Source organism: Coregonus clupeaformis, chromosome 11 (assembly GCF_020615455.1).
Source record: "Coregonus clupeaformis isolate EN_2021a chromosome 11, ASM2061545v1, whole genome shotgun sequence".
Classification (NCBI taxonomy): Eukaryota; Metazoa; Chordata; class Actinopteri; order Salmoniformes; family Salmonidae; genus Coregonus; species Coregonus clupeaformis.
The window spans coordinates 42,564,167-42,578,284 of NC_059202.1; positions in this window are offsets into that span (position 1 = coordinate 42,564,167).

The window sequence follows — 14,118 nt, forward strand, 5'->3', positions numbered from 1 at the left end:
GTTACAAATGTTAATGGCTGTGATAGGAGAACTGAGGATGGATCAGCAACATTGTATTTACTCTACAATATTAACCTAATTGACAGATTGAAAAGAAGGAAGCCTGTACAGAATAAAAAATATTGCCTTTTTCCTTGTTGGGACCGGTGAAATGTCTCCACTTGTCCAAATTTTCTTTGTTTTACTATCCTTGTGAGAACTTCTGTGTGACGACAAACACACTGTGACGAGGTGTGAAAGAAGGAGTCAGGCGCAGGAGGTAAAATACCGAAGTCCAGAGTTTAATCCGTTTGCATAAATCAAACGCCCCAAGCGTCAAACAAAACTGTAGAAGGGAAAACATCAACCTTGGCAATAACACAGAGAATAGCTCAACCAAGCTTCATGCTCTCACAAAAAAACAATCACTCACAAAGACAAGGGGAACAGAGGGAACACTTATACACATACAGTGAGGGAAAAAAGTATTTGATCCCCTGCTGATTTTGTACGTTTGCCCACTAACACAGAAATTATCAGTCTCTGTAGCTCAGCTGGTAGAGCACGGCGCTTGTAACGCCAAGGCAGTGGGTTCGATCCCCGGGACCACCCATACACAAAAAAACAAACATGTATGCATGCATGACTGTAAGTCGCTTTGGATAAAAGCGTCTGCTAAATGGCATATTATTATTATTATTATTATTAATGGTAGGTTTATTTGAACAGTGAGAGACAGAATAACAATAAAAAAATCCTGAAAAACCCATGTCAAAAATGTTATAAATTGATTTGAGGGAAATAAGTATTTGACCCCCTCTCAATCAGACAGATTTCTGGCTCCCAGGTGTCTTTTATACAGGTAACGAGCTGAGATTAGGAGCACACTTTTAAAGGGAGTGCTCCTAATCTCAGCTTGTTACCTGTATAAAAGACACCTGTCCACAGAAGCAATCAATCAATCAGATTCCAAACTCTCCACCATGGCCAAGACCAAAGAGCTCACCAAGGATGTCAGGGACAAGATTGTAGACCTACACAAGGCTGGAATTGGCTACATGACCATCGCCAAGAAGCTTGGTGAGAAGGTGACAACAGTTGGTGCGATTATTTGCAAATGGAAGAAACATAAAAGACCTGTCAATCTCCCTCAGCCTGGGGCTCCATGCAAGATCTCACCTCGTGGAGTTGCAATGATCATGAGAACGGTGAGGAATCAGCCCAGAACTACATGGGAGGATCTTATCAATGATCTCAAGGCAGCTGGGACCATAGTCACCAAGAAAACAATTGGTAACACACTACGCCGTGAAGAACTGAAATCCTGCAGTGCCCGCAAGGTCCCCCTGCTCAAGAAAGCACATATACTGTACAGGGCCGTCTGAAGTATGCCAATGAACATCTGAATGATTCAGAGGAGAACTGGGTGAAAGTGTTGTGGTCAGATGAGACCAAAATCGAGCTCTTTGGCATCAACACAACTCGCCATGTTTGGAGGAGGAGGAATGCTGCCTATGACACCAAGAACAACATCCCCACTGTCAAACATGGAGGTGAAAACATTATGCTTTGGTGGTGTTTTTCTGCTAAGGGGACAGGACAACTTCACCACATCAAAGGGACAATGGACGGGGCCATGTACCGTCAAATCTTGGGTGAGAACCTCCTTCCCTCAGCCAGGGCATTGAAAATGGGTCGTGGATAGGTATTCCAGCATGACAGTGACCCAAAACACACAGCCAAGGCAACAAAGGAGTGGCTCAAGAAGAAACCCATTAAGGTCCTGGAGTGGCCTAGCCAGTCTCCAGACCTTAATCCCATAGAAAATCTGTGGAGGGAGCTGAAGGTCCGAGTTGCCAAACGTCAGCCTCGAAACCTTAATGACTTGGAGAAGATCTGCAAAGAGGAATGGAACAAAATCCCTCCTGAGATGTGTGCAAACCTGGTGGCCAACTACAAGAAACGTCTGACCTCTGTGATTGCCAACAAGGGTTTTGCCACCAAGTCATGTTTTGCAGAGGGGTCAAATACTTATTTCCCTCATTAAAATGCAAATCAATTTATAACATTTTTGACATGCATTTTTCTGGATTTTTTTGTTGTTATTCTGTCTCTCACTGTTCAAATAAACCTACCATTTAAAATTATAGACTGATCATGTCTTTGACAGTGAGCAAATGTACAAAATCAGCAGGGGATCAAATACTTTTTTTCCTCACTTTACTAAATAGGGGAATGAGCACCAGGTGTGTTTGATTGACAAGACATGACAAGTGGAGTGATGAGAATGTGATCGGCAGTAGCTAGTACTCCGGTGATGACGAACGCCGAAGCCTGCCCGAACCAGTAGGGGGGGGGGCAGCCTCGGCGGAAGTCGTGACAGTACCCCCCCCACCCCCGACGCGCGGCTCCAGCAGTGCGTTGACCCCGGCCTCAGGGACGGCCAGGAGGATGTGGAGCAGGGTGAGTCGGATGGCGATGGTGGAAATCCCTCAACAGGGAGGGATCGAGGATGTTCCGCCTTGGGACCCAGCACCGTTCCTCCGGACCGTACCCCTCCCACTCCACGAGATACTGAAGGCCCCCCACCAGATGCCTCGAATCCAGGATGGAACGGACCGAGTACGCCAGGGCCCCCTCAATGTACAGAGGAGGTGGAGGAACCTCCCGTACCTCAGACTCCTGGAGCGGACCAGCTACCGGCCTGAGGAGAGACACATGAAACAAGGGTTTAATACGGTAATCAGGAGGGAGTAACAACCCGTATGTCACCTCGTGTATTCTCGTCAGGACTTTAAACGGTCCCACAAACCGCGGGCTCAGCTTCCGGCAGGGCAGGCGGAGGGGCAGATTCCGGTTCGAGAGCCAGACCAGATCCCCCGGTACGAACACTGGGGCCTCCCTGCGGTGGCGGTCAGCGTTGGCCTTCTGACGACGCTCGGCGCGCTGGAGGCGAACATGGGCAGCGTCCCAAGTCTCCTCCGTGTGCCGAAACCAGTCATCCACTGCGGGAGCCTTGGTCTGGCTCTGGTGCCACGGTGCCAGGACCGGTTGGTAACCCAAAACACATTGGAAGGGTGTTAGGTTAGTGGAGGTGTGGCGGAGAGTTCTGAGCATATTCTGCCCATGGCAGGAACACCGACCACTCCCCCGGCCGGTCCTGACACTAGGTCCGCAGGAACCTACCCACATCTTGATTCACCCTTTCCACCTGCCCATTGCTCATGGGGTGAAACCCAGAGGTCAGGCTGATCGAGACCCCCATACGTTCCATGAACGCCTTCCAGACTCTAGACGTGAACTGGGGACCTCGGTCGGACACTATATCCTCTGGTACCCCGTAGTGCCGGAAGACGTGAGTAAATAAAGCCTCTGCAGTTTGTAGGGCCATGGGGAGACCAGGCAGAGGAAGGAGGCCGCAGGACTTTGAAAAGCGGTCCACAACGACCAGGATAGTGGTGTTACCTTGGGAGGGGGAAGATCAGTGAGAAAGTCAATACTCAGGTGAGACCATGGTCGTTGTGGAACTGGTAAAGGTGGTAGCTTACCCGCTGGAAGGTGCCTAGGTGCCTTACTCTGGGCGCACACTGAGCATGAGGAAACATACACCCTCACGTCCTTAGCCAAGGTAGGCCAACAGTACTTCTCGGTCAGGCATCGCATTGTACGACCGATAACTGGATGACCAGAGGAGGGTGACGTGTGTGCCCAGTAGATCAGACGATCACGGATAAGCGCAGGCACGTACTGCAACCCAGCTGGACACTGCGGTGGAGATGGATCTGTGCATAATGCCTGCGCTATATCTGCATCCATCGCCCATACTACCGGCGCCACAATGCATGAGGCCGGGAGTATGGGGGTGTCTTCTGTGTCATTCAGCCAAGACAGTGCATCTGCCTTCACGTTCTTCATACCCGGAATGTATGAGAGTGTGAAATCAAACCGGGTGAAGAAGAGGGCCCACCTGGCCTGGCGAGGATTCAGCCTCCTCGCTGCCCGAATGTACTCCATGTTACGGTGGTCTGTCCAGACGAGGAAAGGGTGTTTTGCCCCTTCGAGCCAATGTTTCCACCCCGTCAAAGCTCGGACAACAGCCAGCAGCTCCCGATCACCAACTCCGTAGTTCTGCTCTGCCGAGCTGAGCTTCTTAGAAAAGAAGGCACAGGGGCGGAGCTTGGGTGGTGTGCCCGAGCGTTGGGATAAGACAGCTCCTATCCCTACCTCGGACTCATCGACCTCCACTACGAACGGTAGTGATGGATCGGGGTGAGCAAGTACCGGGACTGAGGTGACAGACCCCGCAATCTACTGAATGCCAAATCAGCCTCAGCAGACCAGCGGAGCCGGGACGGCCCACCCTTCAACAAGGAGGTAATGGGAGGTGCGACCTTGCCAAAGCCCTGAATAAACCTTCGATAGTAGTTGGCAAAGCCAAGGAAGCGCTGCACCTCCTTTACTGTGGTTGGAGTCGGCCAATTACGCACGGCTGCAATGCGGTCTCCCTCCATCTCCACACCTGTGGTGGTAATGCGATATCTGAGGAAGGAGATTGACTACTGGAAAAACTCACACTTCTCTGCCTTGGCATTAAGCTCATTTTGCATCAGTCGGACCAGTACTTTGCGAACCATGGACACATGCTCGGTGCACGTAGCGGAATACATCAGGATGTCATCGATGTAGACCAACACACCGCGACCAAGCATGTCCCGAAACACCTCGTTCACAAAGGGACTGGAAAACGGATGGAGCATTCATCAAACCGTAGGGCATCACCAGGTATTCATAATAGCCTGAGGTTTGGCTGAATGCTGTTTTCCACTCATCCCCTTCCCGAATACGCACCAGGTTGTAGGCACTCCTGAGGTCTAATTTGGTGAAACAACGGGCCCCATGCATTGACTCAATCACTGAAGGAATGAGTGGAAGAGGATAACGAAATCGTACCGTCACATTATTCAGTGGTCGATAATCAATGCACGGGCGTAAACCGCCATCTTTCTTCTTCACAAAGATGAAACTCGAGGAGGTAGGTGAAGTGGATGGACGTATATACCCCTGGCGCAGGGACTCGGTGACGTATATTTCCATAGCCTCCGTTTCAGCCTGCGACAGGGGATACACATGACTCCTGGGAGGTACAGCTACCCAAAGGTTTATCGCGCAATCCCCCTCCCGATGAGGTGGTAATTTAGTCGCCTGCGTCTTGGAAAACGCGAGCGCCAGATCATGGTATTCGGGGGGAATGCGCACGGTGGGGGTACCGTCTGGACTCCACCGTGGTCGCACCAATGGAAACACCTAGACACCTACCCGGACACTCACACGACCATCCCATAAGAACCCTCTGCGGCCATGAGAAATTGGGGTTGTGAAGGGCTAACCATGGGATACCCAAGACTACAGGGTAAGCAGGAGACTCAATGATCATAAAGGTGATCTGCTCAACATGTGTCTCCTGCGTAATAATGGTGACTGGTACAGTAACTTCCTTAACCAACCCGGACCCTAATGGTCGACTATCTAGTGCTCTAATGGGGAGTGGAATGGTTAGGGGAACCAATGAAAAGCCTTGACGGTGTGCAAATGCCCTGTCCATAAAATTCCTGGCTGCCCCTGAATCAACTAGTGCCTTACACTGTGAACCTACCAAGTTATCTGGAAAGGAGATAGATAAAGTACAGTGTGCCGCAAAGGGCTCTGAACATGTTTGGGTGTTCGTTACCTGGGGTGATGCATGAGTACCCTGCCTACCGCCTCCAGACCCAAAAGAATGTTGACTCTGACGTGAGGTGGATTGTCCCTTCGTGCCACCAGAGTGGCACTGTCGCTGTCCTCCTGCGCTCTCTCGACAGGTGGCTCCCCCCAGCTCCATCTGCTCGGGGTCAGAGTCGTCCGGAGTGGGAACGTGCAGACCCCTACCAGGACGTCCTCTGGCTGCTAGCATATTGTCCAGCCGGATGGCCATGTCCACCAGTTGGGAGAATGATAGCATGGCATCCCGGCAGGCTAGCTCCCGTCGGACGTCCTCCCTTAGGTGCCACCGGAAATGGTCTATCAGGGTCCACGTCTACCTCTGAGTCCAGGTAGCCCTACCTGGTGGTGGCTATCTGTGGCAGTCTTTCCTGATCGTCATCCATCAGTGATGGCTTTCAACCTTGAGCCAATCAGAGCGCGAGGGCCCTTTTCCCATGCAAAAATGTAAGTGAAACTTAAGAAATGCAAATAAGCTGTCGGTTGTAGCCTGGACAGTGTGTCATTTAACAAAAATTCCTGCCAACTGTCAGCCAAACCATGTCAGTGGCTGACTGGAGCCCAGTCATTTTAGGTTAATAGCAACACAATAACATGAACAGAGACTCATACCATTGAAACATGTTTTTCAACTTTCTCTATCAGTTTAACTGCATCTCAAATGTTGTTAGGGTCATTCCATTCGCATTTGAGAATTGAACTCCGATAAGGCATTGCAACTTCTTCAGCTGTTATGTTTGTTATGTCTGAAATCCTAATGGTCACATACGAACACAAACAAGGACACTATGTGCTTCAAGGATTGGAAATGTGGAAAAGCAAATGCCTTTAGCCTGTGGCACTATTGATTAGAAACAGTTTGTAGTGTATGGCCTGGCTAGTTTCTTCCTCTCCTCTCTTTCCCCAACCCCATGCCCCTCTCCTCCTCTCCGTTTTCCTCTCACATCTCTCCCTCACTGCTGTGTAGTGTTTTAATTTTGAATTGGCATTTGAATTCACCATGTAAATAAGTTAAATTGAGCCAATACAGGCTGCTCTCCTCCTCTCCTCCAGGCCCCAATAGGAATGGCACCAGAGGTGAGGAGAACATCGACGTGTCGCTGATCTCGGCGGTGAGTGACAAGCTTTGCTGGAGGATGAAGGAGGAGATGGACCGGGAGCAGGCCGAGCTGGACGCATTGAAGAGGACAAAGGAGGACCTGAAGAAGGGACACCAGAAGCTGGACGAAATGATCTCGCGGCTAGACCAGGATGTGCTGAGGAGGAATATAGTGATATATTAGTTACATTTCTCTCCTATTCTGACTGTCTATATTTTGTCTTTTCTTTCTCATTTACTCTAGGTCCTTTTCTAATCCCCCCACTCTCCTCTCTCTCTCTTTCTTTCGCTCACTCTGGTTCTGTCTCTTCTCACTCTCTTCCCTCTTTCATTCCCTCTATGCTCATTCTCTTATTCTCTCTTTCTCCTTCTAACTATTATTCCGCTCATAGAAATAGAATTCTAGGATTCCTCCTCTCGTCTCTCTTCAACCCAGTTCCGTCAAGTATTACCTGTAGCTCCCCCAGTTCTATCAAGTATTACCTGTCCTCAGAGCTTTATGAATTATGTTTGGTGGACAAGAACTTTGTGTGTGTTCTGTTCATGTGTTTATGACTCTTAGGCTACGTTTAGACAGGCAGCCCGATTCTGATCTTTTTTTCACTCATTTGACTTTTGACCAATCAGATCAGCTCTGAACAATATCTGGTGTGAAAAGATCTGATATGATTGGTCAAACGACCAATTAGTCGGAAAAAAAGGAACAACGACCTACTGAAGCGTAAGGATGAGGCGCTGGAGAAGATAGAGGACCATTTGGAGAACAACGACATTGATGAAGTCATCGTGCCTATGGCCCCGCTCTACAAGCAGATCCTCAAACTGTATGCCGAGGAGACCGCCATCGAGGACCCCATCTTCTACCTGGGAGAGCCACGGTGCCGTGGGGTCATAGACCTGGAGCACACATGCAGACACGCGTGGACACATACACATGCAAACACATGCAAACATACACACAAAGGTACACAATAGCTGGCACACTCACTCCCACACACACACCTCTCCCTAAAGATCTCCCTCTCTCTCTCCTGTTACAGCATGTGCGTCTGCTCTCCCGAAAGCAGTTCCAGCTGCGAGCCCTCATGCAGAAAGCTCACCAGACCGCTGGCCTCAGTGACCTCTAATGACCCCACATTCACACACAAACACTCCCCCTTTCTCCCAGTCTCTCCCTTTGTACAGATCCTCCCGTCTCTCTCGCTCTCTCTTGGTCTGTCCTCTCCTCTCTTTGAAATAGTGCAGTTCCGCCTTTGGGTATTTTTCTCCTGAAACTGATTTTCTCTCTCTCTATGGAGTCCCAGTGAAGAGTTAAAAACTATTTGGACCCCTCAACAACAGAAAGCCAAATGCAGTGGATTGTCCTCCTCACGAACCTAGACACTTGATAGAAACACAAGAGAATCCATCTGGAAAGAAATTGCAACGTGTATATGAATCTGATTTATTTTTCTTTTATTTGTCATACAAGAGAGCTCATAGTTTACAACAAAATCAATTTTTAGTACTCTGTTGATATGCTTCTGATCCAGTTACCTTTTGAGATTACTGTAATAGTCACGATCTAGCTGGAACCAAGACAGGACAGGGGTGTATTCATTATGCCGATTCTGTTGCAAAACGTTTCTTAAACAGAAGCAAACGGAAAGGAAACAGGTCTGGACCTAACTGAATTTGTCCAGCTAAGTCCTTGTTTTAGTTGCAACTGTTTGGACTAACAATTACACCCCAGGACACCATTAAGTGAAATCTACGCCTAATTCCTAAAACTGTATAAAAAGAGCTATCATGTTTTGTTTACATTTGATTCAAACATCCCCCAAACATGCATTTAGTTAGTTAACCAATGTGGAAAATATGCAGTTTGATATGGAAGCAAATTACTGCCCATGTTAATTTTTGCAGTTTAAAATTAATAATGGCAGCCATATGCTTCCATAATCACAATGTTGTGAGAGGTACAATTGAAGTCGGAAGTTTACATACACTTAGGTTGGAGTCAATAAAACTATTTTTTCAACCACTCCACAAATGTCTTGTTAACAAACTATAGTTTTGGCAAGTCGGTTAGGGCATCTACTTTGTGCATGACACAGGTAATTTTTCCAACAATTGTTTACAGACAGATTATTTCACTTATAATTCACCGTATCACAATTCCAGTGGGTCAGAAGTTTACATACACTAAGTTGACTGTGCCTTTAAACAGCTTGGAAAATTCCAGAAAATTATGTCATGGCTTTAGAAGCTTCTGATAGGCTAATTAACATCATTTGAGTCAATTGGAGGTGTACCTGTGGATGTATTTCAAGGCCTACCTTCAAACTCAGTGCCTCTTTGCTTGACATCATGGGAAAATCAAAAGAAATCAACCAAGACCTCAGAAAAAAATGGTAGACCTCCACAAGTCTGGTTCATCCTTGGGAGCAATTTCCAAACGCCTGAAGGTACCACGTTCATCTGTACAAACAATAGTACGCAAGTGGTCCTCTGTAGCTCAATTGGTAGAGCATGGCGCTTGTAACGCCAGGGTAGTGGGTTCGATCCCTGGAAACACACATACGTAATAATGTATGCACACATGACTGTAAGTCGCTTTGGATGAAAGCGTCTGCTAAATGGCATATTATTATATTATTGAGTATAAACACCATGGGACTATGCAGCCGTCATACCGCTCAGGAAGGAGACGCGTTCTGTCTCCTAGAGATGAACGTACTTTGGTGCGAAAAGTGCAAATCAAACCTAGAACAACAGCAAAGGATCTTGTGAAGATGCTGGAGGAAACAGGTACAAAAGTGTCTATATCCACAGTAAAACAAGTATTATATCGACATAACCTGAAAGGCCGCTCAGCAACGAAGAAGCCACTGCTCCAAAACCGCCATAAAAAAGCCAGACTACGGTGTGCAACTGCACATGAGGACAAAGATCATAGTTTATGGAGAATTGTCCTCTGGTCTGATAAACAAAAATAGAACTGTTTGGCCATAATGACCATTGTTATGTTTGGAAGAAAAAGGGGGTTGGCTTGCAAGCCGAAGAACACCATCCCAACCGTGAAGTACGGGGGTGGCAGCATCATGCTGTGGGGGTGCTTTGCTGCATGAGGGACTGGTGCACTTCACAAAATAGATGGAACCATGAGGAAGGAAAATTATGTGGATATATTGAAGCAACATCTCAAGACATCAGTCAGGAAGTTAAAGCTTGGTCGCAAATGGGTCTTCCAAATGGACAATGACTCCAAGCATACTTCCAAAGTTGTGGCAAAATGGCTTAAGGACAACAAAGTCAAGGTATTGGAGTGGCCATCACAAAGCCCTGACCTCAATCCTATTGAAAATGTGTGGGCAGAACTGAAAAAGCGTGTGCGATCAAAGAGGCCTACAAACCTGACTCAGTTACACCAGCTCTGTCAGGAGGAATGGGCCAAAATTCACCCAACTTATTGTGGGAAGCTTGTGGAAGGCTTCCTGAAACGTTAGACTCAAGTTAAACAATTTAAAGGCAATGCTACCAAATACTAATTGAGTGTATGTAAACTTCTGACCCACTGGGAATGTGATGAAATAAATAAAAGCTGAAATAAATCATTCTCTCTACTATTATTCTAACATTTCACATTCTTAAAATAAAGTGGTGATCCTAACTAACCTAAGACAGGGAATTTTTACTAGGATTAAATGACAGGAATTGTGAAAAACTGAGTTTATATGTATTTGGCTAAGGTGAATGTAAACTTCTGACTTCAATTGTATCAAACATGAGTTGTGAGCATATGTGCACTGACATTCAGTGTGACAGTTCCTGGTGTGAGTGTGTGCTACCAATCGCTCTGTTCCCCTCTAAAGGAAAGGTTACACTCTGATATAAATACACGTCTCAACCTTTTAGGAAATAACAAGGGTTCAACTAGTAGGAGCATGCTTTCTCAGAGCAGGGTCGCGTTCATGTTGACACGAAACCTTTGGAAGTACAACCTGAACTTCTTTCTCTCCTCGTCAATGGCTTGTGCTCCCAGTCCCCCTTACTCTTTATCTCAACTGTTCTGTCAAAATTGCTCCAATTGGCATCTTGAACAATTAAGAGCGTCTTTCTGTGTTGGCTTTTCAGGATGATCCTTCATTCTGACTTGACCTAAGGCTTGTTTATTATGACAGTCAATAGAAGACGTTTTCAAACTTTTCGCAATGGAGGAGGAATATGTTTCTTATTGGACAAGCACGGGTAGACCCTCCCTGTTTGTTGCCTAATGTCCCCTGTAGCTCAGTTGGTAGAGCATGGCACTTGCAACGCCAGGGTTGTGGGTTCGTTTCCCACGGGGGGCCAGTATGAAGAATGTATTCACTCACTGTAAGTCGCTCTTTAATGTTGAGCCAGGGTGTGTAGGTTTATTGTTTAGTTTTCTATGTGTTTGTGTTCTAGTTCGTGTATTTCTATGTTGGCCAGGGTGGTTCCCAATCAGAGGCAGCTGTAGCTTGTTGTCTCTGATTGGGGACCATACTTAGGCAGCCTGTTGGCACATGTTTATTGTGGGATCTTGTTCCGTATGGTTTGTTTTGGTGTTAACCTAGGACTTCACGTATCGTTTGGTTTGTTGTTTTGGTTCGTGTTGTGTACTGCAATAAAAGTATGTACGCCTATAACGCTGCGCCTTGGTCCGCTTCTTATAACGATCGAGACAGAAGATCCCACCATAAAAGGACCAAGCAGCGTGCCCAGGAGGAGAAGCTGGTGATGGCTCAGGTGGGCGAATGGTGGTCATGGGAGGACATATTCGCGGGCAGAGGGGCCTGGGCAAAGGTACAGGCCCTGGCAAGAGAGGAGAAACGGCACCAACCGTGCCGACGACGGACACGCGAGAGGCAACCCCAAGACATTTTTGGGGGGGGGGGGCACACGGCATGGACGACGAGGCTGCTGGAGGCAGCTACAGGGCGCATCGGTGATTTAGGAGAGGAGGCCACCAGGTTTGGGGGGCTGGAAGGGTGGTTGGCGGAGCCTAGAGGTAGAGCAGAGCCAACTCCCCGTACTCAGGCTAGGCAGCGTGAGACTGGGCAGGTTCCGAGTCAGGCGGAGCTACGTACTGTGCCGCGAGTGTTCCGGCACAGTCCTGTACGTCCTGTGCTAGCACCACGCACGTGTCGTGCTAAGGTGGGCATGCAGCCAGGACGGAGTGTGCCGGCTCAACGCTCGTGGCCTCCAGTACCCCTCCTCGGTCCCGGATATCCTGCGCCAGTGCCACGTGCTGTAGTGTCAGTACGAGTGCACAGCCCTGTACATCCTGTGCTGATGCCTCACACAGAGTGTGTGGAAATAGGCATTCAGCCAGGACGGGTTGTGTCAGCTCTCCGTTCCAGACCTCCAGTCCGTCTCCACAGTCCAGCCCGGCCTGTTCCTGTCCCTCGCACCAAGCCTGTGGTGCGCGTTGCCAGCCCGGTCCGGCCTGTTCCTGCTCCCCGCACAAAGGCAGTGGTGCGCGTCGCCAGCCCGGTCCGGCCTGTTCCTGCTCCCCGCACCAAGCCAGTGGTGCACGTCGTCAGCCCGGTCCGGCCCGTTCCTGTCCCCTGCACCAAGCCTGTGGTGCGCGTCGTCAGCCCGGTCCGGCCCGTTCCTGTCCCCTGCACCAAGCCTGTGGTGCGCGTCGCCAGCCCGGTCCGGCCTGTTCCTGCTCCCCGCACCAAGCCAGTGGTGCGCGTCGCCAGCCCGGTCCGGCCCGTTCCTGCTCCCCGCACCAAGCCAGAGGTGCGCGTCTCCAGGCCGGTCCGGCCTGTTCCTGCTCCCAGCACCAAGCCAGTGGTGCGCGTCGTCAGTCCGGCACGGCCCGTGCCTGTTCCACCGGTGCCTGGTCCGGCACCGGTCAGCTGCTCCACTCTGGAGCCAGAGCATTCCACTCTGAGTGGTGGTCACGCCCGGAGCCGGATCCGCCGCCGAGGCGGAATGCCCACCCGGCCCCTCCCCTGTTGTGTTTGGTTGGCGCGGTCGCAGTCCGCGCCTTCGGGGGGTACTGTCACGCCCTGGCTCTGGGGACTCTTTAATGTTGAGCCAGGGTGTGTAGGTTTATTGTTTAGTTTTCTATGTGTTTGTGTTCTAGTTTGTGTATTTCTATGTTGGCCAGGGTGGTTCCCAATCAGAGGCAGCTGTAGCTTGTTGTCTCTGATTGGGGACCATACTTAGGCAGCCTGTTGGCACATGTTTATTGTGGGATCTTGTTCCGTATGGTTTGTTTTGGTGTTAACCTAGGACTTCACGTATCGTTTGGTTTGTTGTTTTGGTTCGTGTGAGTACACTAAATAAAAGTATGTACGCCTATCACGCTGCGCCTTGGTCCGCTTCTTATAACGATCGTGACAGGTAGGCAAAATGGCTACCTAAGTATGATCCCCAATCAGATCGACAGCTGCCTCTGATTGGGAACCACACCCGGCCTACAATCTAGATCTACAGATAGATACCTTGATATTCACATGAAAACCTCTAGCATTCACACCCTGACCAACCTAACTAAAGAATAACAGGCTTTCAAGGTAGTCACTTTCGATCATGTCAGTTTTTTCACAAAGACTCCCCTCAGCTCCTGTACAATGTCTGTCTGTATGTTCATGTTTAAATGGTGTAAGGTGATTAAAAAACACCTTATGGTACAGCGGGGACTGTGAAGCAACACAAACATAGGTACAATAACATACGCACTATACGCACACGTACACATGGATGTTGTACTGTAGATATGTGGTAGTGGTGGAGTACGGGCCTGAGGGCACACATTGTGTTGTGAAATCTGTCAATGTATTGTAATGTTTTTCAAATTTATGAACTGCCTTAATTTTGCTGGACCCCAGGAAGAGTAGCTGCTGCCTTGGCAGCAGCTAATGGGGATTCATAATAAATACTACATGCATCTAAAGGAACATTTTAGATTTTTTATCTTAACCCCTCTTGCTTCTGCTTCACTGGTTTTTGATTATTCTTTTCCTGTCCACTTCAAGTCCTAAGAGATTTATGTATTTCTTTACCCTTTCAATTTATGTACAAAGGTTGTGATTTAGTAAAAAGTGGCAGATACGAAGGATTCAAAATGATTGAACTAATCAGAAATGAACTTATATCAAGTGTGCAGACAGTTTTCTTTTAAAGCTACAATACATCACTTTTTGGGCGACCCGACCAAATTCACATAGAAATGTGAGTTATAGGTCTTTCATTCTGTAGATCTGTTCTACGTGTGCTATTTCTATGCGTCCCGTTCTGAAGTTTTGTTTTTGCATCTTTTACTTTCA